The 25,910-nt window shown below is 41.1% G+C and overlaps 1 protein-coding gene across 14 annotated transcripts in view; it reads right to left on the bottom strand.

The window, feature by feature from the left end:
* Positions 1 to 25,910, bottom strand: part of HIVEP2 (HIVEP zinc finger 2) — a 178,873-nt gene that overhangs the window by 113,726 nt on the left and 39,237 nt on the right. For 3 of the 14 annotated variants that reach the window (XM_064486642.1, XM_031456451.2, XM_064486641.1), the window contains exons 2-4: positions 24,809 to 24,883; positions 16,805 to 16,969; positions 15,133 to 15,266 (exon numbers count right to left, since the gene is read on the bottom strand). The exons of 6 other annotated variants lie outside the window; for them this stretch is intronic. The gene's annotated coding sequence lies outside the window, so the exon portion shown is untranslated. 5 more of the 14 variants (XM_031456452.2, XM_031456457.2, XM_064486643.1 and 2 more) reach the window with 3 other exon arrangements.

Below are 25,910 nucleotides of genomic sequence, written 5' to 3'. Positions count from 1 at the left end.
AATTTAAAAGCAAGTCTCTGGATTCCACTTCCTGTGCTATTTTTTGACACTAAGCTGCCTCTCGTCTTGTAAACCATACAGATCCCCTGAGGAATTCTGAGCCAGAAAAAGGGGTGCTCTAAGAAAATTATTATAAAGTTAATCAGATCATGTACAAGATCAGTTTGAGATGAAAGATGCCGTGGTCTCCAGCTGCAGCATGAGGAGAGCCTGCGTCGGCCGGGGCAAGAACGGAGGTGAAGGGGCCGCAGGGGCAGCTCAAGAGAACACACAGCACCACAGCAAGTGAGAAAGACTTTCAACTGAGTGTCGCTGACACTGAAAGTCATGTAACAGGGCAGGAGAGCAATACGTGTTGAAATACAGTAAGGCTAAGTAAGCGCTTTTGAAGAATCCATGATAGGATATTATAGGATACGTCACATGACACCTCTGTTTTAAAAACATGTTCATGTATGACTGAAGCATTATGCTGTACACCAGAAACTGACACAACTGTAAACTGACTGTACTTCAATTAATATACATATATATATATAAAGATGGCATAAAGATACCTACAAAATATCACTTGTATGTGGATTCTAAAAAAAACAAAGACACAAATGAACTTCTTTACGAAACAGAAATGGACTCACAGACATAGAAAAACAGACTTATGGTTACCGGGGGGAAAGGAGAGGTGGAGGGATAAATTGGGAGTTTGGGATTTGCAGATAGTAACTACTGTATATAAAATAGATAAACAACAAGGTCCTACTGTAGAGCACAGGGAACTATAGTCAATACCTTGTAATTGCCTATAATGGAAAACAATATGGAAAGGTATATATATAAATGTATAACTGAATCACTATGCTGTACACCAGAAATGAACACAACATTGTAAACCAACCATACTTCAATTTAAAAAAGATATCTACAAAGTGACAATTTTCCATATTCTTGTTCTTCTATCATATATTATTCTTTTATTTTTGCTAATACTTTAAATGAAATACAAGTTAGTCTTCTTAACCATCTTTTACCTTCTTGTACAGCCCAACAGGTGCACTAACGATCTCTTATAGCACATACATCTATGCATATATACGTCTAATTATTTTTAACCAAGAATGTCCACTTTAGTTACTCAATTTTTATTAGCTGGCCAGCTAATTGTAACTAAAGCCCAATGAAGAATATAAGGTCACAATATAAATCAATATTTCCAATGAGTACTTTAATAAATAAAACTTTTAAAAATGACCTAGAAGGTAAAGAATACAATATTAAGAGTTCAGAATTGAAATTCCATTTCAGAAATATTTCCATTCAACACTATTTAGAATTTACACATCTTGTTGCCTCCCTGAAATGCTTTACTACCCAAGTCCAAACTGTACCTCATTTCCAATATTTTGTATATCACAATACCTTTGGTAAAATTAAAGAAAATAAAGGGGAAAAAATATAGAGTTTAGCAGATGAATCCTTTACTGCTCTTACAACTGTAACATATGGAAGGTGCTAGAAAAATTAAGAAATACATATCTTAGCCTCCTGAGAAGTATGCCATTGTCCCCAGGAGGACTATACCATTACAAGGGGGCGGGAAACAACGAGGATTATAAAATACTGTATTTTACAAAAAAGTATTGCAGTGATTCTTCCTTAGCTTTTCTCATTGGAAAGATGCACCCTTCATCAATGGAAACCCAACTTAGAAGATTCAGGTCATAATTTCCAAACAGATGATGTGTGTGTGTGTGTGTGTGTGTGTGTGTTTGTGTGTGTGTGTCTGTGTCTTAAAGTGGAGCCCCCCACGCAACGCAGCACTCCTGCAAGACATGATTTAACTGATCCTCATGAATGTGTTTCCGACATCGATTTTTACAGGAGTGGAGGCAATTCTTGACATTCTAGACAATTGTCAGGCATATTTTTTATATCATTTAAACTTCTGATGCAGTAAACTGCCTCCCCAAACTGTCAAAATCCAAATCACGTTGGCTTCAGTACAATGAGAAAGTGATGGAAACAGAGTGTACTCCAAAATCACGTTAACACAAACTCATTAATCACTGCATTGGTAACAAATGTTCCTGATTTTGCCAAGTAGTTTAAAGCACAACTCTGCCTCCTTCTGTATACAGCATTTCCCAGAACTATTCATGTCTAAATGGTAACAAATCTATACATTCATTAATATAACAAACAAGAATGCATTTTTAAACAAGGTTTCAGACCATTAGTTCCTCTGGGTGAAAAAGCAAAGTGTGCTCCAGAGGGACACTTTATTGAAGAGAGCAGTCAAAGAAGGAAGAGATGGTCCTGCCAGTGGTCAAAGGCCATCCCATAAACCATTGTAAGTCAGTGACAACCCTCTCCAAGTCCCATGAGACAAGCAGGCACTGAGGATGACATCAGGGAAGTACAGAGTGTTTTCTGTGCCTCCCCAGATGTCCTGGCAGGAGACAGACTTTTCCCAATCTAAGGGAAAATCAGCCAGAAAATGTGTCTCAGTTGACAGCTCGAGATCACAACTTCTCAGCAGTGATAGAACAGTGACTGTGAGGATGCCGAGAGACCTCTGTGCTTCCTGCTGGAACCAAAGGCACACTGACTACCCCATTGTTGTAATGACAGAAACCACAGGGTTATCGTGGAGATGGGGCTCCACACGCAAGGTGAGGTCACGGTGTGGAACGAAGCATCTTGAACTCAAAAGTCTGATTTCTATTCCTGGCTCTGCCATTCATGAACTGTGTAGCATGTCATTTAACCTGTCTGATCCTCTTTTATACCATTTACAGATTTAGGGAAAGAGCAGCATCTGTCCTGTCCACCACAGAGGTTTTGTAAGAATCCAGTAAGGTTATATGTATAAAGCCCTTGGCAAATTATGAACTCTTGTGAAAATGGAGATTTCCCATTTCATGGAGAAGCACATCTTTTAAAATGTGGACAGTGGGTAGCCAGTGAAGGTCCTAGATCTTCACAGTAAACTATTAAAAATGGTATTTTAAGATAATGAGCATTGTAGTGGAATCAACAATTGGTCACAGGTAGAGTAATTTCAGTCAGGAGCACCATCTAAGAGGCTGTAGTAGACTAGGTGTGACATAGCAAAACCCGTCTAGGGTGGTGGTAGCTGAAATATACAGCAGGGGATTTTTTGTTGTTGTTGAGCATCAGGTGTAATAATACATTAGAGAGGAATATCACATGAGCTGCCATCAGAATCAAATCAATCACTCAGCCCTCTTGGCCCTCCATTAGCATCCCAAAGGTGACCTTCTTGGTCCTTCTCCTCCCTCCTCTGTCTCAAACTCCGATCTCCACTTGCTCATGCCAGACTCCTTTCTCCAAATGTTTTTCACTTCCTCACAGCGGCTGAGGAGGCTCTCTGCCCTCCACTGACTTCTGATCCCTTATCTCACCTGTCCCAGGCCATCTGACCTCAGCTGTTCTGGCAACCGTGGGTCCCGTATAGTCAGACATCCCAACAGGCTCCTCCCATCCCTTCACCTTCCCTCTCCCAACCTGGCTCACCCCACAGGCTGCCTTCTCTGTTTCCCTGGCTTACACTGAAATACCAGCAAAGATCACGCAATAGTGCCCCACGGACTTCTTTGAGGACAGGAATGATGTCCAGTTCACTGTTGTATCTGCAGAAGCTAGCACAGGATCTGGCATATATAGCACCATCAATATACATTGGACAAATGTGACAGTATTTGGAAACTCTATAATCCACCTCTCCTATTACTTTTTTCTCTTGCCCTCCACCTACCCCCTCACTGCTCCTCTTTACTAAATTCTGTTTTTCTTCCTGTCCCCAAAATACTACTACTTCCCAGGGTTCTAAAGTCAGCTCCCTTATATTCCCTTTTTGTTCTCTCTCCAACAGAGTTCCATTCCCACCAACAAACACAGGAGAACGTCGAGACATTTCAACACTTACTCTTACCAGAACCCCTATTCAACACTTTTGTCAAGACTCCCGTAACTTGAACCTCGCTCCCGGAGGTGAAGCTTCACCCAAAAAATGACTCCAGGGAGAAGGAACAAAGGTCAAGGAGGAGTCCGATGCTCCCAGTGGACAGCTGAGCCTCCGGGGGACTGACAGGCAAGCCTTAGCCATCAGATCCAGTCACCAACGTGTCCTAGGTTAATGACAAAGAAGCCCCCTTTCTCAGGCTCATTACTGCCTTGAAAAGTCCAGGCTCCCTGAGGCCCAAGTGTTCCACACCTTAAAGGCTCCACACCTGGTGCCCTTCCTTGAAGATAGTCTTCCATACAGAAGAGAAAGCTTTGCTTCAGCACTTCATTACAAATGTGGGAAATACACCCACTTCCCTGAGATCTTGGCCCAAAACTGCCCCTTCAGCCAATGTGGCTTTGACTCTGACATCATCTGAGAGCAAAGTTCAGCCTATAGCTGGGTCCTGTCTTGATTTCTCCCTCCCATCAACATCCAGGCACAACTCAAAGCCACAGTCGTAGCCACAGGTTCCTCACATCTCTATCTGGACAAAGCAGTTCTATAAGATCAAATCGGTCTTCACCCCAGTGCTTCCGCCTTCTGTTACTAGGACCCCTCCCCCATTCTTCAGCCACTGGGCTCAAACCTCAGTCACCCTTGATGCCTCCACCCCTCAGTTTGGATCAAACATGGGACATACATCATTTTCTCCCCAAACTAGACTCAAGTTTCTCGAGGACAGAGGGCTTTCTCTTACGCTTTAGGTAGGGTTAAAAGGCACAGGTCTTTCTCATGGTTGGTGCTATACATTCCTGACCTTTCTTAAACCTACTCCCTCAGGAGGAAGATAAATTCTTTACTGGGCTATGCCATGTGGCCTTAAGAACACCTCTCCACTCACATAAAACTAACCAAAATAAGAAAAGGAAACCATTTTCAGTATGGCTTTACCTAGTTCACACGAGTCCGGCTGCAATTTTATAGAAAATGAGGCACTTGTGGGCAATTATTTATTTAAATATCTGTAAGTCCCCGTGTCAAGAATTTTTAAATGTCCAGTAAAAAAATCTAAAGGTTTGGAAAGGGGTCATTTTCAGATGAAATTCTGCAGCAAGTGAATGTTGAGAAGCTTGAGCGTCACCACAGCCTATTTAAGATGGAGCAAGATTCCCCTGCACAGGTTCTTAGAGGACGTTCCTGTCCGTTCCTTCGTTCCGAGGCACTCAGATAGCGTCATCTAACTTTAGTAAGTGAGAAGAATGCTTCTGATGAAAATTCTTGGACCTGAGTCCCACCATTTGTATCCTAAAATACAGCATCTGGGTTCTTCCTTTTATAGAAAATAGATCTTCTTCCACATTAAGTGAAAAGAGTAGAATAAAAGATTTCCACAAGAAATACATTTCTCTCCATCCATCGTGTCTACAGTGATTGCGTCTGCCCTGAGCTCCTCGACTCCTCTACGAGCCACCATTCACCAGAAACCTCTACCCTGCTGACTCAAGTGATGCCATCTAGTTGTGGAAATCTGAGGACCTCACAGCGGATCCACGCATCAGTCACCGGAGGACGCCGGCAACCTCTGTCACAGGAAGATTAAGACAAGACATTTAAAGCTGCAAACATTGCCCTAGCTAATTAGCAGAGTTTTGTCACCATTAGCAGGGCTGCAGGAGGATTGAGCCCAGTGTCACCAACCTCTCTCCTGACACCATACCTATGAGAGCTAAGCCTTCCAGCTCCTAAGCCCCAGCAGGAAATCTCCAATGGGGAGCGCCTGTCCCTTAGCTGCTGTCCACCAGTGTGTAATTCTGAGTGTAAAGCCCATCACTTTATTGGGTCTCAGGTTGCTCCTCTGTAAAATGACAAGTAAAATACAAAGACTTCATAAAACTAAGGAATTCCTTCAATGCTGTGAACATAGTAATTATACATATGAAGTAGAAGAACCATTTACCAAATGAAATAGTTTTACCCCCTCCCAGAATGAGCTTTCTATGTGGGTCATTCAACTGTCCCAACACTGCCATTTAGGTATTATCCTGATTTTATATAATTTTGAGGGTTTCTTTTTTCCTTACGTAATTCTAGAGTAATGTACCTAGAAGAAGGTAAAATTAAGTATCATGTCACCTCAATGTTTTAGGTGGGTTTTGGGGTTGGCATCATCCCCCTGCAACATAACAGGAAGCTTACTCAGAAGACCACATGTTAACCAGGAAACCCCAGCAGCTGCACTGACCAAGGCCAATAAACCAATCACTCCCACTACATAAAGGCTCTGATCATCCATAAGTAATAAAAGTGTCTCCATGGGAACCAAGTGTACAGTGGGATCCACTCACAATGCAGGATCTGCTTTGACCAAAAGACTTCCCTTCAAGGTGAGATTCTGCTCTAACTTAGGTTCATACATGGTCATACATGAATATCATTGGATATTACACCTGTGGAAATGCAGTCTTGATGCTTACAAAAAGCTCTGCACATGAAGAGAGGAAGAAAGAAAAAAAAAAGGTTTGGAAGAAAAGATTTGCATATGTAGTTATAAAAATACCAAAGCAGATTCCATGCTAAGCTCTGCCAAAAAGAGAATAATTACTGTTGCCCATCAGCGTGCAGCCTGGAAATTATATCCTCTTCTTCAAGCAGAAGCAGTCATCAGATTATCAAAATGAGGTGATCCTGCCTAAACTCAAATAGTTCTCATACGGAAGAAGCACAATGCAATCAACAGACAAGCAGCTATTTCCCTCCCACACAAACTATAATCTTTTGTGAGATATATTTTTAATGAAGAATACATCACCCTCCTACATGTTTGGTTCTGCTCTTACACTCCTCCATAGAAGAGCATACATGCATTTTAAAGAGAGGGAGAAGAATTTTATAGCTTCTAATAACATCCCCTAAAATGTGGGGCAAAAAAGAATCTTAGCATCTGAGCTAACACCCAAATCTTTTTCATGTGATGTTACTTTTATGAAAGTAAAGCTAGTCACCGATGGCTCCTGGGGCACGGTACAATGACATAAATAGAAACAGTGGCTCTCATCAATATTTTAATAATTTATTTCTAATTAGATACATTATGAAGGCTCAACTCATTCAATTACTAATGACTCAAAACTCACAGAGTTCTGAATTTTAATCTTTCACAAATTTTAAATTGCTTGTCATGAATTACACTGCTCCTCCAAGAAGCAACTTTCCGAAAGGAAAGTGTTTTCCGTAGATGAAGCTTACGGTGACATCCTTTTGTCTTTCTCCTTCAGTCATGTGAGTTGCAAATACCTGAAACTGAAACAATATGACTTGACAGGTGGATAAATTTTTCTACTAGGATAGCTAATTGGAAATGAGGCTAGCAAAATAATTATGAATTATTTTTAGTGGCATTGGATGAGATATGAAAGGTAAGAATAAAAATTTTTCCATTAGGATTTTTTCACCCCACATAGCACCTGTTTGAGGATACTAGCCTCTGGGATGTATCTCAGAATGCGGTTCCTGAGAGGCAAGCTGTTAAGAAACTAGTTACATGAATGGTAACCTTAGTAATCTGTTACACTGAGGGGATATGCCTTCCGTTCTAGGGGGGGATGAGAATACAACTTGGAAAGCCAAATCAGTAGATGTTATATTTCCATTATGAAATAGTCTTTAAAAAGCAGAAAACCAGTTTTGCCTAATGCTTACATGATATGATTGCATTACACTAAAAGAAGTGCTTTAATTTTGTCCAGTTGTCAGTTTAAAAAACAAAGTAATCGCTGAAAGGACAGCCCGCAAACAGGCAAGCCAGAGTCGGTTTGATTCCCACGGGTACTTCACTCCATCTGTACAGAAACTGGTCTTCTTTAACTCAGCATAAGGTTACGAACTGCTTTTGCAAACAAGGTAGTATCAGGGAAAAACAGAGGAAGAGAAAAAAGAGGATGAGGAAGAAGAGGAGGAGATGGGTAAACAGAGACAAGGAAAAAAGTTTAGGGGATGGACACACTTATCGGAAAGCCAGTGGAGCTGCGAAAATGCTGGTGACTAACTCTCATTCTGCAGTTCAGGAACCTTATTGACCATGATTAAGCAAGAGGTGGTGAAAAGGAAGAAAATGAGAAAACAGCTCTGTGAATTCAGCTAGAACTCACTTCCACACGCATACACCAACGTGTGGCCCCACTTCGCAAAACATGCCCAGGCGAGGTGCAGGTTAACTTTTCCCAGTCACCTCCCGACCCTTCTAGATGTAAGACAGCACCGGAGGCCTGTGTGCCGCCACGAATGCTGGGACACCTTCCATTCAAAGCCCCTACTTCTATGCAGGATCAGAACAGTCCAGAGGCTCCTGGATCAATTCAACTGAAGGGAAAAAAACAGAGTCTTAACTAATGAAAGGGAACTGCATGTCTTCCCCGACCAACCCCACGGAGCCACTCGGTGCCCCAACAAGGTTCAGACTGTCCGCGTTCTCAGGTTCAGGAAATGCACGTTCCCGGACACAGCCCAGACTCGGAGGGCAAAGGAACCAGCTGAGCCAGAAGTGCCGCGTTCACAAAAGGAATTCCCCCCTCCCTTCCCCTCCTCCTCCCTCCCCTTTCTTCTCTCATCCCTCCTCCCATCCTCCGCTGGTGAATAATATTACTCTGCTACCTGCCTGGATCAACACCGGGAGCCCCTGTCTTCAAGCATTCAGAGAATGTAACAGCCTGGAAATTCCTGTTGTCCGTTCGCTGAGGTCACAGATAAAGCCAAACAACAGCCGTGGTTCCCATCAATCATAAGTCACTCACTGATAGAATGTATGGTAGGAGACCTGATGTAAGCAAGTCACCAGAGAAAATACCCACTGATGACGCATATCCAGGCATAAAAATAGTTACAGGGCCCTCAAAGGGATTATTCAACAGCCTACATTTAGACTTTCTTACAAGAGACCTGAAGTCACTGTGCTGCAGTTAAATGGCTGGAGAGAGTTGAAGTTTAAGCTTCCTCAACAGACGTAACCACAAATAGCTGGTTTAAATAAGCTCCTGCAGTAACAAGCTGTTTGGTACATTTTAACACAACTTTATAAGCATTAAACAGTACCTCCAATTACCTTATAAAATGCCACATAATCTTTTCTCTCATTCACCTTCTCCTTCATAGAACAACTCCTCTATTTTTGAAAGCATGCTTCCCAGACATTCATACTTAATCGGTCCAGAGAAAAACAATATCAGTTGCTTTCCAAATAAATGTTAGGAAAGTAACACAGATTGCAGTTCTGCATCTGTATTCTTTTAAAACATGCTTTTTAAGTAGAGTTAAGCTTAATGATAAGTTTCACCCAAGAAACTGACGTTTTGTACACCATCTTTGCAATTAACATTTTTTCCTGAATTGGTTTGATCATTCATAGAAATAAATATCACATGTATTAGATACACCTACTATGGTATCTAACACGTAGTAGGCATATTTCTGTTTGCCAAAAAAAGTGAATGAATGAATCAATCAATCAATCAAATGCAATGTGCAAATACTTTAATTAAGTGACAAGTAAGATGTTAACTCCGACTGAAATCTTGGGGTTTTTTTTTTCATTTTATGAGAAGGAAAATAACTTTTTACATGTGTAACAATTTTAATAGTTTTCAAGTCATCTGCTATCTTTTTCCTCCCACTCAAACATATGCACAGCTACCCTGCAAAGGAAGGTCTTTCAAATAGCTTTCATATTAGAAAATGCTGCATTTTTGCACATTTGAATATTTGAATATCTAAAAGTGTCCCCTTTCCAGTTTCCTTTAAACAAAAGTGCTGACACAATGAACCATAAAGGCAACGAGCTATGACGGAACCCAAAATTTGGCCTCAGGACCTGAACTCCTCCGACTTGCACACCCTGTTTGTTAGTCTTCTTTACCAGTCTTCTCCTACAAGCGGACAGAGTTTCATTGATACTCATTTAATTATTCGCCACAGAAAACTTCTCTGCGATCAAATTTATCTCAGTGCTTAATGATATTAAGTATCCTGCCCACACAATTGGCAAAGACCTATGAGCAGCGTTGCTATAACTCTGGACAAGTTTAAGGGCTTTATTCTAGAGGGCAGCTCTCCAGGAACAGTAACAAGATGACATTTTGCTTCCTATGTCGGTAGGCTCTACATCACTTTCCTCAAGTAGGAGAACACTACTATAAATACAGGTGGAAATTATTTTTAGTACCAAGATTTCGCAAAGCCTTCACGTTTCTCTCCTGTGCATATGTGTCAACAGTATGTGGCCTAGTTTAAAGACCTGAGTGGAAACGTTCACTGGTGCCCTCTAGTTGATCACGGCTAAGCAACTCTGAAGAAACACACGTGTACCTGCAGCACTCTCCTCTAAGTACTGCCAAGTTCCTAATCATTAACAGTTCAGCAGTTAATCTCTGGCATGAGATGAGCGCTAAGGGGGAGAGGGTATAGTTCAGTGGTAGAGTGCCTGCCTAGCATGCATGAGGTTCCCAGTTCAACCCCCAGTATCTCCATCAAATAAAAAATAAACCTAACCCCCTCCCCAAAAACAAACCAAAAAAATGCATGATAATAAAACATTAAACCTAGAGTCTCCTTTATTTCATAAAGTTTTATTATTCATTTTGAAAATGAATAAAGGAAAAAATTTAAGAAACTGGGAAAAAATCAAAAACACAAGATAACGAGACATATTTGTATTTGCCAAAGAAGAACGTACTTAAAGCTAATTGACTCAGAAACCAAAAATGTTTCATGAATTTTACAGAAGCTCATATTTTTAAATAGCTCAAAACAAGACAAGGCATCCAGAGAGAATCAGGTTTCACCCTGCATCATACATCTGACAGCCTTCTGTCATGGTGGTCTATGCTGGTCAAGTCTGAACTGAGGATCCTCAGATCATTTTAAAACAATGCTGCTCTCCAAAGGAGGCACTGTTTCAAACGGCACAGACATAACTATCAATCCAGAGACCACAGATTGACTTCAAGAAAAAACTATTTCCATCAGCACTCCTGGTTTTAGTAATTCCATGCCTGTTAAATTTACTATCAGCCGAACAACTGATTTTTTTTTAAAGAAAATGGAATTTCCTTACCCTAGATTGGAACCAATGCTATCATTATAATTTTTTAAACCTGTGAAACTATTTTCTGCTGCAATGCAATTACACCAACCACTGCTTAAAATTAAGAACTGCCAAAAAACAAGTTAGGAAGTACTTGCTAACTCTTACCTTTTAAAAATGTCAAATAACATAACTACCTGGTCACTAAATTAAGGACAGATTATTTAATTATCTAGAATGAAGAGGCGGCACATACCAAAGAAAATGTAGCCCCCAAAATCTGCCTTTTCAACATTAGGCTTCCTAGAAGCCATATTTAAACCCATCCTCTATGTTACTCTTGGAATCCCATGGTAATAAATATTTTTACATGTTGTGACTATACAGAAATACACGTCCCCAAACAATCCAATCCAAAAATGGGCAGAAGACCTAAAGAAGCATTTCACCAGTGAAGATATATGAATGGCCAAAAGACATATGAAAAAACGCTCAGTATCATTAATTATAAGAGTAATGCAAATCAAAACTAGAATGAGGTATCACCTCACACCAGTCAGAATGGCCATCATTCAAAAGTCTATGAACAATAAATGCTGAGAGGATGTGGAGAACAGGGAACCCTCTACACTGCTGGTGGGAATGTAGTTTGGTGTAGCCATTATGGATAACAGTCTGGAGATTTCTCAAAAAACTAAAAATAGACTTACCATATGATCCAGCAATCCCACTCCTGGGTATAGATCCAGAGGGAATGCTAATGCAAAAAGACACCGGCCCCCCAATGTTCACAGCAGCACTATATATACAATAGCCAAGACATGGAAGCAACCTACATGTCCAAGGACAAATGACTGGATAAAGAAGCTGTGGTATACTTATACAATGGAATACTACTCTGCCATAAAAAAAGAATAAAATAATGCCATTTGCAGCAACATGGATGGACCTAGAGATTGTCATTCTAAGTGAAGTAAGCCAGAAAGAGAAAGAAAAATATATCACTCATATGTGGAATCTAAAACAAAAAAGACACTATGAACTCATCTACAAAACAGAAACAGACTCGCAGACATAGTAAACAATCTTATGGTTACAGGGGTAAGGGGGTGGGAGGGATAAATTTGGGAGTTTGAGATTTACAAATGTTAGCCACTGTATATAAAAATAGATTTTAAAAGTTTCTTTTGTATAGCACAGGGAACTATATTCAATATCTTGTAATAACCTTTAATGGCTAAAATATGAAAATGAATATATGTATGTATATGCGTGACTAGGACATTGTGCTGTACAGGAGAGATTGACACATTGTAATTGACTATACTTCAATTAAAAAAAATCCATGTACAAAAGAAATAAAAAAAAAAAAAGAAAGAAAAAGAAAATCACGTCCCTAGTTTACTATCTCATGCCTAGCCTAGGACAGATGTATCATATTTAGACTATAAGATTGGTTAGTTCTCCTTTTAGCCTTAGTATTATAGCAGGATTTTATTTTTAATTTTTTTAATTACATTCTTAAAAAGTCTCATTGTTTAATAGCAGCCTCTTCCACTTGCCAAACAAAACTGCTTTCTGGGTATTTTACAGGCTTGTGGTCAATTAAGTCATTATCTTCACCCTTTCCTACCCTGCAACTCACCTACATGAGGGTACGTGCTCACATACAGGCACACATACGCACACACGCACGCACTCACGTACAACCTTTTCCTCCTACCTACTCTCCTTTGATGAAGCCAAACATTCACCAAGCACCCAAAGGTAAATATGTAAGTCATCTTTAACTGCTCCTTACCCTCAGCTCTCATTGACTGTCTCCTTTGTCAATCTTCTCTCTCACTCCACCACTATGACCTAAGTTTTAGCCTTCACCATTCCTTCACTTTGTTAAATACAATAATTATCATAGGTTCTCCCTTTCCTCTCAAACAAGGCTCTACATGACTACAAATTAGTTTCATGAAATGTAAATTTGACTATGGCATTCATTGGATTAAACCCTTCAACAGCTCCTGGTTGCATCGCAGTATTGTGCCAGAGATCATCCTACGCTGTGATAATTATTCATTCGATGTCTGAGCTCTATTTGGTTTGGAGCTCCCTACGGCCAGGGACTGAGCTGTGCTGAGTGCTGCATCTCCTGCTCGCAGCAGAATGACTGCCTGGCACACTTGCTGGACCAAAGCGGACTGAACGATAAAATAATGCATTGAAAATTTATACTCCAGATGTAGTCCAACTAGACTACATAGAAAGACAGCATGGTAGAGTGAAAGAGTATTCTCTTTGAAATCAAAGAAACATGGCATCCATTCACACAGCCCTATCATGTCTTCAGCAATTACATAACCTCCCTGAACCTTTGGTTCTCAGAACGAAAAATGGTGTTAGGATAAAATGGAATAACATACATTATGTGCCTACCACTTATTGAGAAGTTGTTCAGTAAATGGTAGCTATTATTATATCTTAGGTGGAAGTGTATAATAGAACAACTTCATTTCCAATATGTAATTTTACACACACATATCAGACATAAAAATTATCTATTTCTGGGACAAGACACATACCTATATATCTGTGCTACCCAATATAGTAGCCACCAGCCAAATGTGGCTACCGACACAGAATGTGTAACCCAGGAATTGGTTTCCAAATTTTAATTAATTTAAACGTAAACAGCCATATGAGACTGGGGGGGCTACCTTATTGGACGGCAAAGATTTATTTTGACTCTGACATCAGTGGTTCTCCCTTTAAGGGCCTGTCTTCTCCCCTGTCCCCAGATCAGTCCTTTTGTAAGGTTCAAGTGTCAGTGTCACACTTCTCCTTCTGTTAAAGAAGTCAGACGTAAAACAACCCATTCTATACTAAGAAATTTAGTCCTGAAGTATGGGATCATATGACAGAGTTCCACGTAGAGTATTCATGCTGAATGAGTAACTGTATCAATGAAAAAAATGAATGAAGAAGACAGTCCACAGAACAGAACCCCCAACACAACACAAGGACACAGACTACAGTGGCAAGTGCACAGGATTCGGGACCTGAAGACCTTGCTTCAAATGCCAGCTCCGCCACTCACATTCCAAGAGGTCTAAGGAAAATCTTTGGGCCTTTCATCTGTCAACTAATGATAATTAATTATAACTCACAAATATTCTGAAATAATCAAATGAGAAAAATCATTTGTAATGATTTCTGTGATATTCTGTAACAATCAAATGAGAAAAATCAGACACATAAATATTAGTGCAAATGGTGTAAATGAGCAAATAACATTTAAATCTCACCTTCTATATTATTACAGTAAATAGTGTCCTACAAATATGAGATATACAATGCATATGTCTTGACAATCTGGGTAAATGCCTATAGGAAAAGATTAATAATTAGAAGCATGGATTACACTTCCGCCTGTAAACTATAACAAAAGGACATATTAATTCACTGCAATTATTATCTATAGTGTACTGTCTTTATCTGACACCAAGGCAGATAATGTTGAAATCTGCTTTTGAACATATGACCTGTCTCCTTAATCATATCTCATGTGCTGTACAGACAGGATTTGTGGCCCTCAGCAATATTTGATAACAATAATAATTCACTTCCGTGCTTTAAGGTTCATGAAGTACTCTTACATATATTCTTAAAGTTATCTTCTGGACAACTCAAGATAGGCCAAAAATTCTATTATTCCCATTTTTCATAAAGGTAAAGTAATAATAGTGCTAGTAAATAAAACTGTCAGATTAGGAAATCTAAGTCCACAGAGTTTTTACCATTATATGTCCAGGAATTTCATGGTGCTTTACATTTCCGAGGAAGGATCCAGATTTTTGTTAATATGCTCCCACAAGAAGAATTTTAACAAAATATTAGGTATCACACCATACATATATCTCATCATACACATGTGTACAGATATAATTCACTTAGTTAATATTAATATATAATTTACTAGTTTTTAAAAGTGTTCCACCCACACTCATTTAGCAGATCCTTATAACACCCTACAAGGAAGGTACCCCAGGTAGGGGCACCCTCATTTCTAGATAAGGAAATAGGGACTCGGACTGACCTGACTCCTGACCGCGTCTCTGCAGAGTGATGAAGAGCAACGATGTGCATACTTGGGCTGTGGGTCCAGATCTACTACCAACTAGCTGAGAAACTTCAGGAAAGTCATCCAACCTCTCTGAGCCTCACCTTCCTCTAGGAAAATTAAAGAATGTGAGTCACTCACAGGTACCATTTGGCTGATTGAATTCTAATATTCTGCGACTCAGCTAATCAGCAGCATGGCTGAGACAAGGCCCCAGATGGTCTAAGCCCTTGCAGGTCCTCTGCCCCCTCCCACACGGTACTGCCTCTTAGGATATCTCACTGATTTTTCACAATGGAAGAGTTCATTCCACTTGTTTGTTTGTTTATCTTTATAGAGCATTAGGCCCTATTTATGCTCTGTTCCCTGGGCTTATGTTCAGCCAGTAAAAACATTCCTCTACCAGAAAGGCTGGTGAGACAGACATGTGCAGGCACAGGGGGTCTGGGGAAAGGGCGTGTCCTCCTGTGACCTCCCCGCACTGCACGGCCAGGCTTCCACTCTGGGAATGGGAGGTGCATGTTTGTTTGATGGCTTTTGATATCATTTTCATTTTTGTTTTTCAAAGAAACAGTGCAAAACCCAAGGCTGGTAGGAAAGACAGGCAGGCTCCTACATCCAGGTCCAGGGACAGGGTCACAATTAATGTAATGCCATCTAAGTGGCTCAACCAAACACCCTCCTACCAGAAGGGGGCAAGTCCAGGAGCAGTCATCGGTGAAAGCACCTGGCTGGAGGTGGGGACTCTGGTGCACAGATCCACACAGACCCCCTCTGCTGGCATAAATAGAGCAATTCCTACATCCCTGCAGAGGCAGGTGCCAGAGAAATAAGCAACCTGACCCCCTGAAGAGTCTTTGGAGCCTGGCAGTAACCTGAGCTGCCCTAGGTTATTTTTGCTGAGGGCTAGTGGTTCTTAAAGGGACTGTGCTTTGAGGACACACATCCAGACACAGAATGCAGATCAATGAACAGATCGATGTGATGGGCTTCTCTTCATGGGACGCAGTTTATTGAAAGTATGTAATAGATCAATGAGAAGATATGTAAGTAAACATTTTACTGCCCCTTCAAGGCGATCAATTGTACTACCCTGTGATATAACACCACCGGTTTAAAAAATGAAAATGCTGAATAAGACAGAAACTCATTGGTTTAAAATGGAAAAAAGAAAGCAGGCACTCCCCCCAAGGCTCTGTCCTCAGTGCCAGGCTGCTCTTAAGAAGGAAGTTGGGGGCAGAGATTAGAGACGGAGCTGGCTGCCAGGCCTGTGCTCTAGAGTTAGCATCCCCCCGTTTAAATGCTCCCTACAATCTTGACAAGCATAAAGTTGTTCAAAGAAGAAAAGCGGAGCTCCAAGCAGACACTCAGAAGTTACGTGACGGGAGAGTGCTGGCCCCTTCCAATACCGTCTACCCTAATTGTGAAGATTCGGAAAGCAAACACCCACCCCATTCAAAAAAAAAGTTCTCGGGAAACAAGCAGTCCTTTCATTCTCTGTCCCACATCCCTAAACTGGCCAGGGAGGAGCAGGAGTGATCCAGTAACTAGGAAAGTGGGACCCGGAGTCCCAGTGCTCAGGTTTGGGTGACCTTGGGCAGGTGAGATACACTCCTGGAGCCTCAGTGGCAATAACTGTAATACTTACACCATCAGGCTGTTTTGGAGATTAAATAAGATACTCATACGCGTAGTGTACTTGGACTTGCGCCTGGCACACAGGAACCCTTCAGCTGAACAGGTGCTATTATTAGTGGTATTAGTATTCTGATTCAGCAAGTGTGTAATTCAAGTTGCCTTGAAATTTGGCAATCTGTAAACATGAGAAAATAATGTATCAGCTAGCTACGGGGCAGGTCCTTCGCAGACATGATCCCCAGTGCCCACAACTTTGCCAGGCAAGTGATTCTACTCCCTCTGCAGATGAGGGACACGAGGCTCACAGAGGTTTAGCAGCTTACCTGAGTGACAGCCACTAAGTGACAGAGCAGGGATTTTAACTCATCTGACTTCAGAGCCTGTACTCCTTCCACTCAACTGAGAAACAGTCAGGGAACAGTGTAGAGAGCAGAGCGGAGAATCCTCCGGCTCAGCTCCTGTTCCACGACTTGTTAACTGTTCTCTTAGGTTAGTCATGTAACCTCTCTGTCCTGTTTCCCCTTCCAGCTATGATTTGGGGAGAGGGGGGGCCTGATTTCTGCAGCAAGTTACCCATCTATTATTGAGCTACAGGCAATTCTACTGGGAATAATAAAGTTCCCTGTAATCCTATTAAAACTACATTATTTTAAGTGTGTGCTTCTAAGCCATTGATCTTCAGAAATCCGCAGGCTGTATATAATATAAATCATGAAAAAAAAAAACATAAAAATGCCGAACATCTTGTAGTTCATAAAACATCTTCACAAACATTATCTCATTTAATCAAGCTACTCAGCATGGTGGCTATGTGCCTATTTCTCAGGTGAAGAAACTGAGACACATTAAATCAATTGCCTATAGTCACATAATCAAGAAATAGTGGACTCAGCACTTGAATATCCAGTTTTTTTCTGGTATCACATCTATGTTCCAACCATTTTACTATTTCTAGCTCTGGAGAAATATCAACATCTCTCCTTGTGTGATCTGCTATGCTTAGGAATACATCAAGGTCTGATTCATTGCTAGCATCTCCTTCTGTCTCATGCACTGTGTTTTACTTGTGCTATAAAACACAGTTTCAATTAACAGGTATGCTATTCCCCAACATAGCGTGCTATCTCCCCCAGAAATCCAAGTCAGTAGGATAACTTCCCACAGCTGGAGTGTCTCAGGATGGGGCCATGTTTTTCCTTGTCACTGTAGAGCTTGCAGTATCTTATTTAACTGAGTAAGTCTCAAGATAGTTATGACTTTATAAAATCATATCTGTATGCCCCTATTTTGAATAATTTCTTTAAAGCCTGGGTACTTCTAACAGAGAATGACAAGAGAAGTTACACTTCAGGATAGCATTTGTTGAATGTCTACCATGTGCCTTGCACTGTTCCAAATGCTTTACATTTACTTATTTATTTATTCCCGGCAATAATTCTGCAGGTGGGCACTGTTATTATCCTATGTTACAGATGAAGAAACGAAGCCATGTTAACTTGCCCAAGGATACAGAGCCAGTTAGTGGCAGAGCAATGATTTGAACCCAGGGGCTCTGGCATACAGAGTTGAGATCTCATTTAATCTTTACAACAATCCTAAACAGCAGTGCTAATCATCTTGGAGATTGACGTATGCCTTAATAACTCACTGGCACAACCTGACATTCAGGTGAAAAACAAAATTATCCAATCTAATTGTTTATAATAACAATCCCTGTTCTATGAGCAAAGCTTATCCCAAGTAATATGCCCATCACATCAATTTAAAAGGTTGTTGGAAAAATAAAACTACATTTTAATTTTAATAATTGAAGTTTCAATTTATAACCAGTTTGACTCTTTGTGGACAAAGGTACTTTTACCATACAATCTTGCATACTTCACACTGTCTTTCACTTGAAATCTTAAAATCATCATGATTCTACCTAGTATCCTTTGAAATTTGCCTTTTAAAACACAGAAATGTGTTGAGGGGTTTCTTTAGGACTTAAATTCTTTTCTCTTTTCTTACTCTCATCAATCTTCTTGCCGCCTCAATTTTTTCTTTTCTATTTTCCCTTTCTTGTTGTTTATTTTGTTTCTTTGTCACGGTGACTTAGGGTGGTGCCCAGTCCTGTCGCGATCTTCCAAAATTAGAAGTCCTTCTGCAGGCCTCTCGAAGTTGAGTCTACAGATTCCCCACATCACTACCTTCAAGGATGGGCCCCCAAATCTACATTTTCAGCAAGCTGCCCTGGTGCATTGCACCCAGACTGGGATACACCATAGGATTTTCAATCTGCCAATTCCTTTGTTCAGTTCTACTATTGAAGCCTATTTTCATTAAGCAATGTGTATTTGCTGATTTTAGGAAAAATGTAAACTTCACTCTCTAGGCTTCGGTTGAGAGCCTCACACAATATGCACGTTATGTACTAAATTTAAAGCAAAGATTTTAGCACACTTTATTATTTATGTCTATGTGGAGCAATGAGGAAACACGACAAATTAGTGTTGGATCAGATGAGGACTCCAGATGGGCCAAATGAAGGCGCCCAATGTCCTTGCTCACAGGGACGCACCCACCCTGTCTGAGCAGAGTTTGCTGTGCACCACATCTTCCCTTTCAGCATTTTACTTAAGTGTAAAGCCTGACCATTTGTGTCCCTGTATCTACCCTCATGATCTAAAATCAACTTTACTGAACTAAGAACCAATGGCTGATATAAGGGGAAAATACTCAAACAGAACTTCTTCAGAAGTCTTCATTTAATGAAAAATACTTATTGCCTAATAATGCAGAAGATAAGCTAAAACTCGAAACATGACCTTGTTTGAGAGGTTCTTTGCCTAAGTGTGATCATTTTCCACAGCACCTCACAGGGAAGTCAGATCCACTGGGGTCAATACGACAGGCTTCTCTAGTCAATCTCGTCACATCACCTACCTTGTCACATTCCAGCGCTATTGTTTTCCAGCCTCACAGAGACATCCAGTTCCTCAAGCCCTCCCTTCCAATAGTTCAGAACCTCTTCCTCTTGTCCTATCTCTCTTCCTCCAGCTCCTTCCTCTCCTCCTCCCCCACCTTTCACTATCCTGTCCGGATCCCACTGGGAACCACCTCCCCCTTGTCCTTGCCAGCATTTTTCGTCACCCTATTCCTTCAGTGTATTCATCTCAAAAACCTATTCTGGACCACTCCCCCTGCGAGTCCTATATCACCGTCTCAGATCAGGAACATCAACTACTCCAGAGGCAGAGCTACTTCTGCTGAGCCCTCTGCAGACCAGGTGAGTGTTACCACCTCATGATCGCGCTTCTACAGGCAACTCCAAGCGTTCCCTACTTTCTTCAATATTATTCAGTATTTACAGACAAATGACTTTGCCTTCTTCTTCACAAAAGCTATAAATGAAATGAAATGAAATAAAGATTTTCAAGGAAACATTTCCTCCATGTAGAGTTTCTATCCATAAACTAATTATTAACACACCTCCCTACCCTCCCCCCCTTCTGCCCCAATTAGCCCTTTCTAGAGTTGGGAGCACACCAACTGCTCCAGGATTCTGCTCAATCAGTGATCATCTGTTCCTTTTCTCAGCCCCCTTTGTCTCTCCAGTGGCTCCCTCTTGGCCACACACATCAATAGGTTCACATCTATATAAAAATACTCTCTGGGTCCCAGTGCTATCTGTCTATCACCTCACTCCTCCCAGGCACAGCCAAGCTTTTGGAAAGAGTAGTCAAGACAATGAGGGCAAAAGTATGACTATAATATTGTCCTCTCCTCTGACTTCAGTGCTAGAATAATCCTTGGTAGGCCCTTAACAAATAATTCTCATTGCTTAATACTAATTCTTCAAAAAGGCAGAAAGCCCAATAAAAAAGGGAACAAAATATTTCAACAGGGGCTGTGTAAAAGAGAGCAAAAAATAGCCAAAAGAGATGAAAAGGGGCTCGACTTCACTCATCATCAGAGAACTGAAAATGAAAACTACAAGACTACACCACTAAATAACCACCAGCTTGGTCAAAATAAGCAAGATGAAAATACCACAGCAGAGTAGGGGCAGTGAGGACCCTTGGGCACTGTTGAAAGGAGTGTAAATCGGCACATAACACTTTGAAAAAGTGTGCGGCTGTTAACCAGCAACACTGACAGGTGTAAGCCCTCAGATCCAGCAACTCCACCCCTGGGTATACACCCAACAGATACGTACTATAACATTCACAGGAGCATCATTTGTAATAGCCAAAAACAAAACCCAATTCATCATCGGTAGAATGAATAAATTGTTGTAAATTCATACAAAGAGATTCTATACAACAAGACTGAATGATTATTATGTGCAAAAACATGAATGAATCTTGCTAACGTATTGGTAAGTGAAAGAAGCCAGAAACAAAAGAGAACACAGCGTAGGGTGTGATTCCATACATGAAATTATAAAAATTGGCAAAACCTCCATGGCATTTAAAGTCATAGAGTAGCTGGGAAAGGGCAAGAGAATTGCTCTTGGAATGCTGATAACGTCCTGTGTTTTTCATCTGCTGTTTAGTTTGGGAAAATTCATCAAACTGTTGGTGTCCTTTTATGAATATATGGTATATTACACAATTTTAAAAAATCTGGGTACATTGATTTGCCCCAGGTCCTCTTCTTACTCAAAACCCTCTTGATTTCCTTCTGTGTGTCACCCTTATAGACTCTAAGATCCCTGAAGCCAGAGACCAAGTGTTTTTCACCTTGGCTTCCTTCCTTCTTGCGCAGAACGTGGTACACACCAGCTCTCAACAGATGATTCTAGACCCACAAACAGGCATGCTTCCTCAGCCCCGCTGATAAGTCCTGTTCGTTCATATGCTCTTGACTCCGAAGCCTGCATTTTTAGCCTCCCCACCGGGGGACAGGTTTTGAGATCTGCCTACAGAACGCAGCAGTGATGATAATCTGCTATTATTTGAGAACTGGCTTTGAGTCATAAGCTTTACGCAGACGATCCTTTGTCCCTCACCAGTGGGCTTCCAGCCAGTGACTACTACCTCCACTTAAGAGACCAAGAAACTAACGACTCCAGATTGAGGTTAAGTAACTTACCTCAAACCACACAGGGGACAAGTAGAATTGAAACTCAGGTTCCTTCTGATCCCCAAACCAGTGACCCTTCCACAGACCACACATGATCATCCAAAACGTAGGTCATTGCTTTTCTCAAAGGCCTGCTCATCTTCCTGTCTCTCTCATCCTGGGCACCGTCACCACTATGCACCTTGTCGTCCCGCTAGACTCCTGAGAACCGCCTTCTCTTTCCCTCATCCGTCACACTGACTCAGTCACTAGGGCTGTTTCCTAAGCTTGAAAATCCATCCTGTGCTCACTATTCTGAATATCCTAGCATGAATTCAGGCCTCTGGTTTTTTCTTTTGAAGATGACTATAACTGTCTACAAACCACGTCTCCCAGTCCAGGCTTGGGTCCCTCTTAATCACTCTCATGATGCTGCCTGAGAACTCCTGGTAAAATGCAAATCTCAACATGTTTCTCTTCCTTGCCTACAGGAGAAATCCCCAACATACCAGCATGCCAAACCCTCCTTGACCTGGTCCCTGCCAAGCATTCCAGATCATTCCCTAGTGAGGTCCACTCCTTCCCTCTCTATATCCTGTAATCCAGCCACATGAAGATCTACTTGTGGGTTTTAAGTCTTTGGGCCTTTCCATGCCAGGGCTCTGTGTTCCCGGAACGCCTTTCCTCATGCTGTCTACTAGGCAAACTGCAACTTAGCTTGCAAGTCGCAGCTCAAGCATTTACTCCTCTGTCAAACCCCTCCAGCAGAGCTGGCCAGTTCCCTTTCATGGCACAGCGAGGCTCCATGCATCTTCTCCTACAGCCCGTTCCACAAAGGACTGCAATATTTTGCAGTCCGCACTTTACTTCTAGATCACTAGCTCCTCACTGGCAGACACGTGCCTGCTCTTGTCTGCACGATCAGGATACCACATAAAAATAAGTCAAAAATAGTCGAATAAGTTAATTAACAAATGAAACTGATGGTATGTGGCTATATGTCATCTTAGTTGCAGATTATTTATGTTTAAGAGTAAAGCCAAAAAGAATGTTCCAAGCAGAAACAATGGGGTAAATGGATCATTTCTTCGTGTGAAGAAATGATGAGTGCAGCCCTAAGTGTAAGTTGAAAACATTAAGCTGTCGTATCTTTGGGCACATAAGAGCCTCTGGCTTCTCAGCAATAATTTCCTCCCACCACTAGGGCCAATCACGATGCTGGGCAGGAATTATGTTCAGGACTAAAAGGTAAAGTGTAAAGATCTGTATTGAAGGGGGCATTTCTTGGTTCCCTAACCTCTGAACCTAGTGTAATAACCAAGTTCAGCCTCAAATCTTAGGTGGTACAAAAACAGTCTAAGACGTACTAGAGGTTATTCTCAGAGCTGACCAAGATGCAGCAGAACATCTGATTTACCCCGTGGATCAGTTAAACTGAAGCGCAGCAAAAATAAACATTTTCCAGATTGTTCTATCATTTCCAAAAGGCAGGACAGGGACATGGACAAACACTAAATAGCCGGGTTGTGAAGTTATCTCTTCAAAGTGAAGAGACTAACCAAAGGGCTGGGGGTGCTGATGGAGATGAGCATGGCTGTGAAGCACAAGTGAGAGAAGGGACTCGGAGTTCCAGAGCTGAGACTGAGGCCAAGTAACTGTGGGCAGGAATACTTAATTCACCAATCGCTCCACACCACCCCCGGGTCCTGGAGCAGAAGGCAGAACCCCAGCTGACCGCCAGAAAGCACTCCTCCCCACAAAGGAGGAAGCTGATTACAGCTTTCACAAGCCCCCACGCTACGTGAAGACTGCAATTCAAAGGCTCTCCTAGAAAAAGACAGTGGACAGAGGCAGCCAAATACTCCGAGAGACACACAGAAAAGCAGTAACTGTGTTGACATTCCTAAAAGAGTATGGGGGAGGAGCATCTTCCTCGCAGCAGCATTCTTTGATTGCCTTTTCTTGCTTCCTTTCTGAAGAGAGAAGGGAGGTGGGTGATGGCAGTGCGATCACGTACAAGACCCAGAGGGCAGCTGACATGAACTTCTATCTGGCCTCCTTGCACAAAGGCCTTATTATAATACACACATAAAAGTGCGTGGGCAAGCCTTGGAGGGTTGGTTCTCCACACCCGCCCCAACCCCAAACTCACTCCCTACCCCGTGCTTTGAGCGCATTTGTGTACACACCCTCTGTCAGAATAGGTTCTTCACGTTGCCATGGAGCTGAAATCTCTGTAGTTTAGATGGGGGATCACGCTGCTTTTATACTTCCAACAGCAGAGGTAAGAATCGCACGTTAACTCCAGGTGCATTCCAGATTTTCTGTTGCTTGTCTTCACATTCGCATGAACTCTATTTTTTTTTTTAACTTGCCCTTTGTAAGCCTGCCACCATGGAAGCTGCTGGCAAACTGAGTCTTGTTTTTGTAATATCACTATGCAGAAACTGGGGCACACACGTGATCTGCGAGCTTCCTCTCCCTGAGCCCCTCCCTTCTAACAGAGTTTATGACCTTATCTCTCACCTGAGGGGAGTCGATGAGAAACACACAATAGAAATCAATTCATATTTAGTAAATACCCTGTGAAACACAGAAAGCATCCTGTAACCAGTATCTCTTTTCTCAGAATAAATCTGAACGTTATTTACACTCCGATAGGTACTCTTCAAATAGGCCTCAGCAATCAAAATCATATCTATAATACTTTTGCAAATATAGATAGACTTCTGCAAGTTCCACTTGGGTTTCATGTCAAAGCTCAGCTGTTACTTTATTGTTTAAAAATCAAATACAAGAATCTTGAAAAAAAAAAGACTTAACAATGGAACACAACATGATTTGCTAATGCAACTTCAATATTTATGCCAACCCTCCTTTGGGACTTTGCATCTTGTAAGAAAATGATGATTTGCCTTCTACAAAATCAAGTGCAAAGGAGTTAAAGAAAATGATTTTGATTTCCTACCTGGAAATCTGCTTTCGGTCCTAGTCACACATGCTCACAATCTTGAGTCTCAGTTTCTCAGGTAAGTTCGCCAATCTGCTGACAAGAAGTTTTGTATTACGACTTCTCCTCCCGCAGAGCATTACATTAAGACTTGACTACGAAAATGACCAGAAGTGCTAACCAGAGCAGCCAAACGGAATTGATTGGTTTGAAGAAAGAATGTAAACATGTGGAGGTGGGAAAGGCCAAAAAGCTGGGTGATGCACGCAGCACCAAGCTACGCGTAACACCGGATGGCTGAGCAAAATAAAATTTTAAAAATTTAAAACAAGCTTTTGAGCAACAAAATAAAGAGTGACTGGCACTCAATGATGACCCAAAAGATAAAATAAATATCCCTGCATCCATACCAAAATAAATAAATAAAAGAGACTCTCTCCCTCCAAGGGGTAAAGCTTAATTATTCTCCCCTTAAGTGTGGGCTGACGTCCAGAGAAGAGAATATGGAAAGAGAAAAATAGTAACTTTACTGTAGAAAAACCTAGCAGACTCTACCATAACCAAGTGATCAAGGTTAACACCACCAGTGATCAGTTATGTTGATAGGACACACCCCGTAATTCAACTCAACAAGAAGGGAACCTTCTGTGAACTTACTTCTCCTAAACCGGTAACTCCAGTCTACAAAATGCCTGGCCAACACTCTTCAAAAATATCCATCCCTTCTGAAACAAGTGGAGTATGCCACGGTATGCTATGTTATGGTATGTTATGTTATATATCACATTATATTTTGTATTAGATTGTATTAAATATTTTACAAGTCAAGAGCCAATTAATACTAAACAAACTTTTCAGGAAAACCAGACAGTTCTTTAAAACTGTTAACCAAGCACTCAAACAGACTAGCCTTTTTAGGTAGCAATTTTGTTTAAATCATAATTTTTCTTTTTCTTTGATTTTAATGCTTCCATAGCACTTCAGAATGACATCTCCAAACGCTGTAACTTTAGTTTTTTTCTTAACCACAAATAGTATGCATATTTTCACTATGACTACCAACACCGTGCCTGTTATTGGTGATTCTGACAATTATTTAAATAGGCTGATTCTACATTGA

Source organism: Camelus dromedarius, chromosome 6, assembly GCF_036321535.1.
Source record: "Camelus dromedarius isolate mCamDro1 chromosome 6, mCamDro1.pat, whole genome shotgun sequence".
NCBI lineage: Eukaryota > Metazoa > Chordata > Mammalia > Artiodactyla > Camelidae > Camelus > Camelus dromedarius.
Note: the sequence above shows the minus strand (reverse complement) of the source record. Positions and strands in the feature narration are given on the sequence as shown.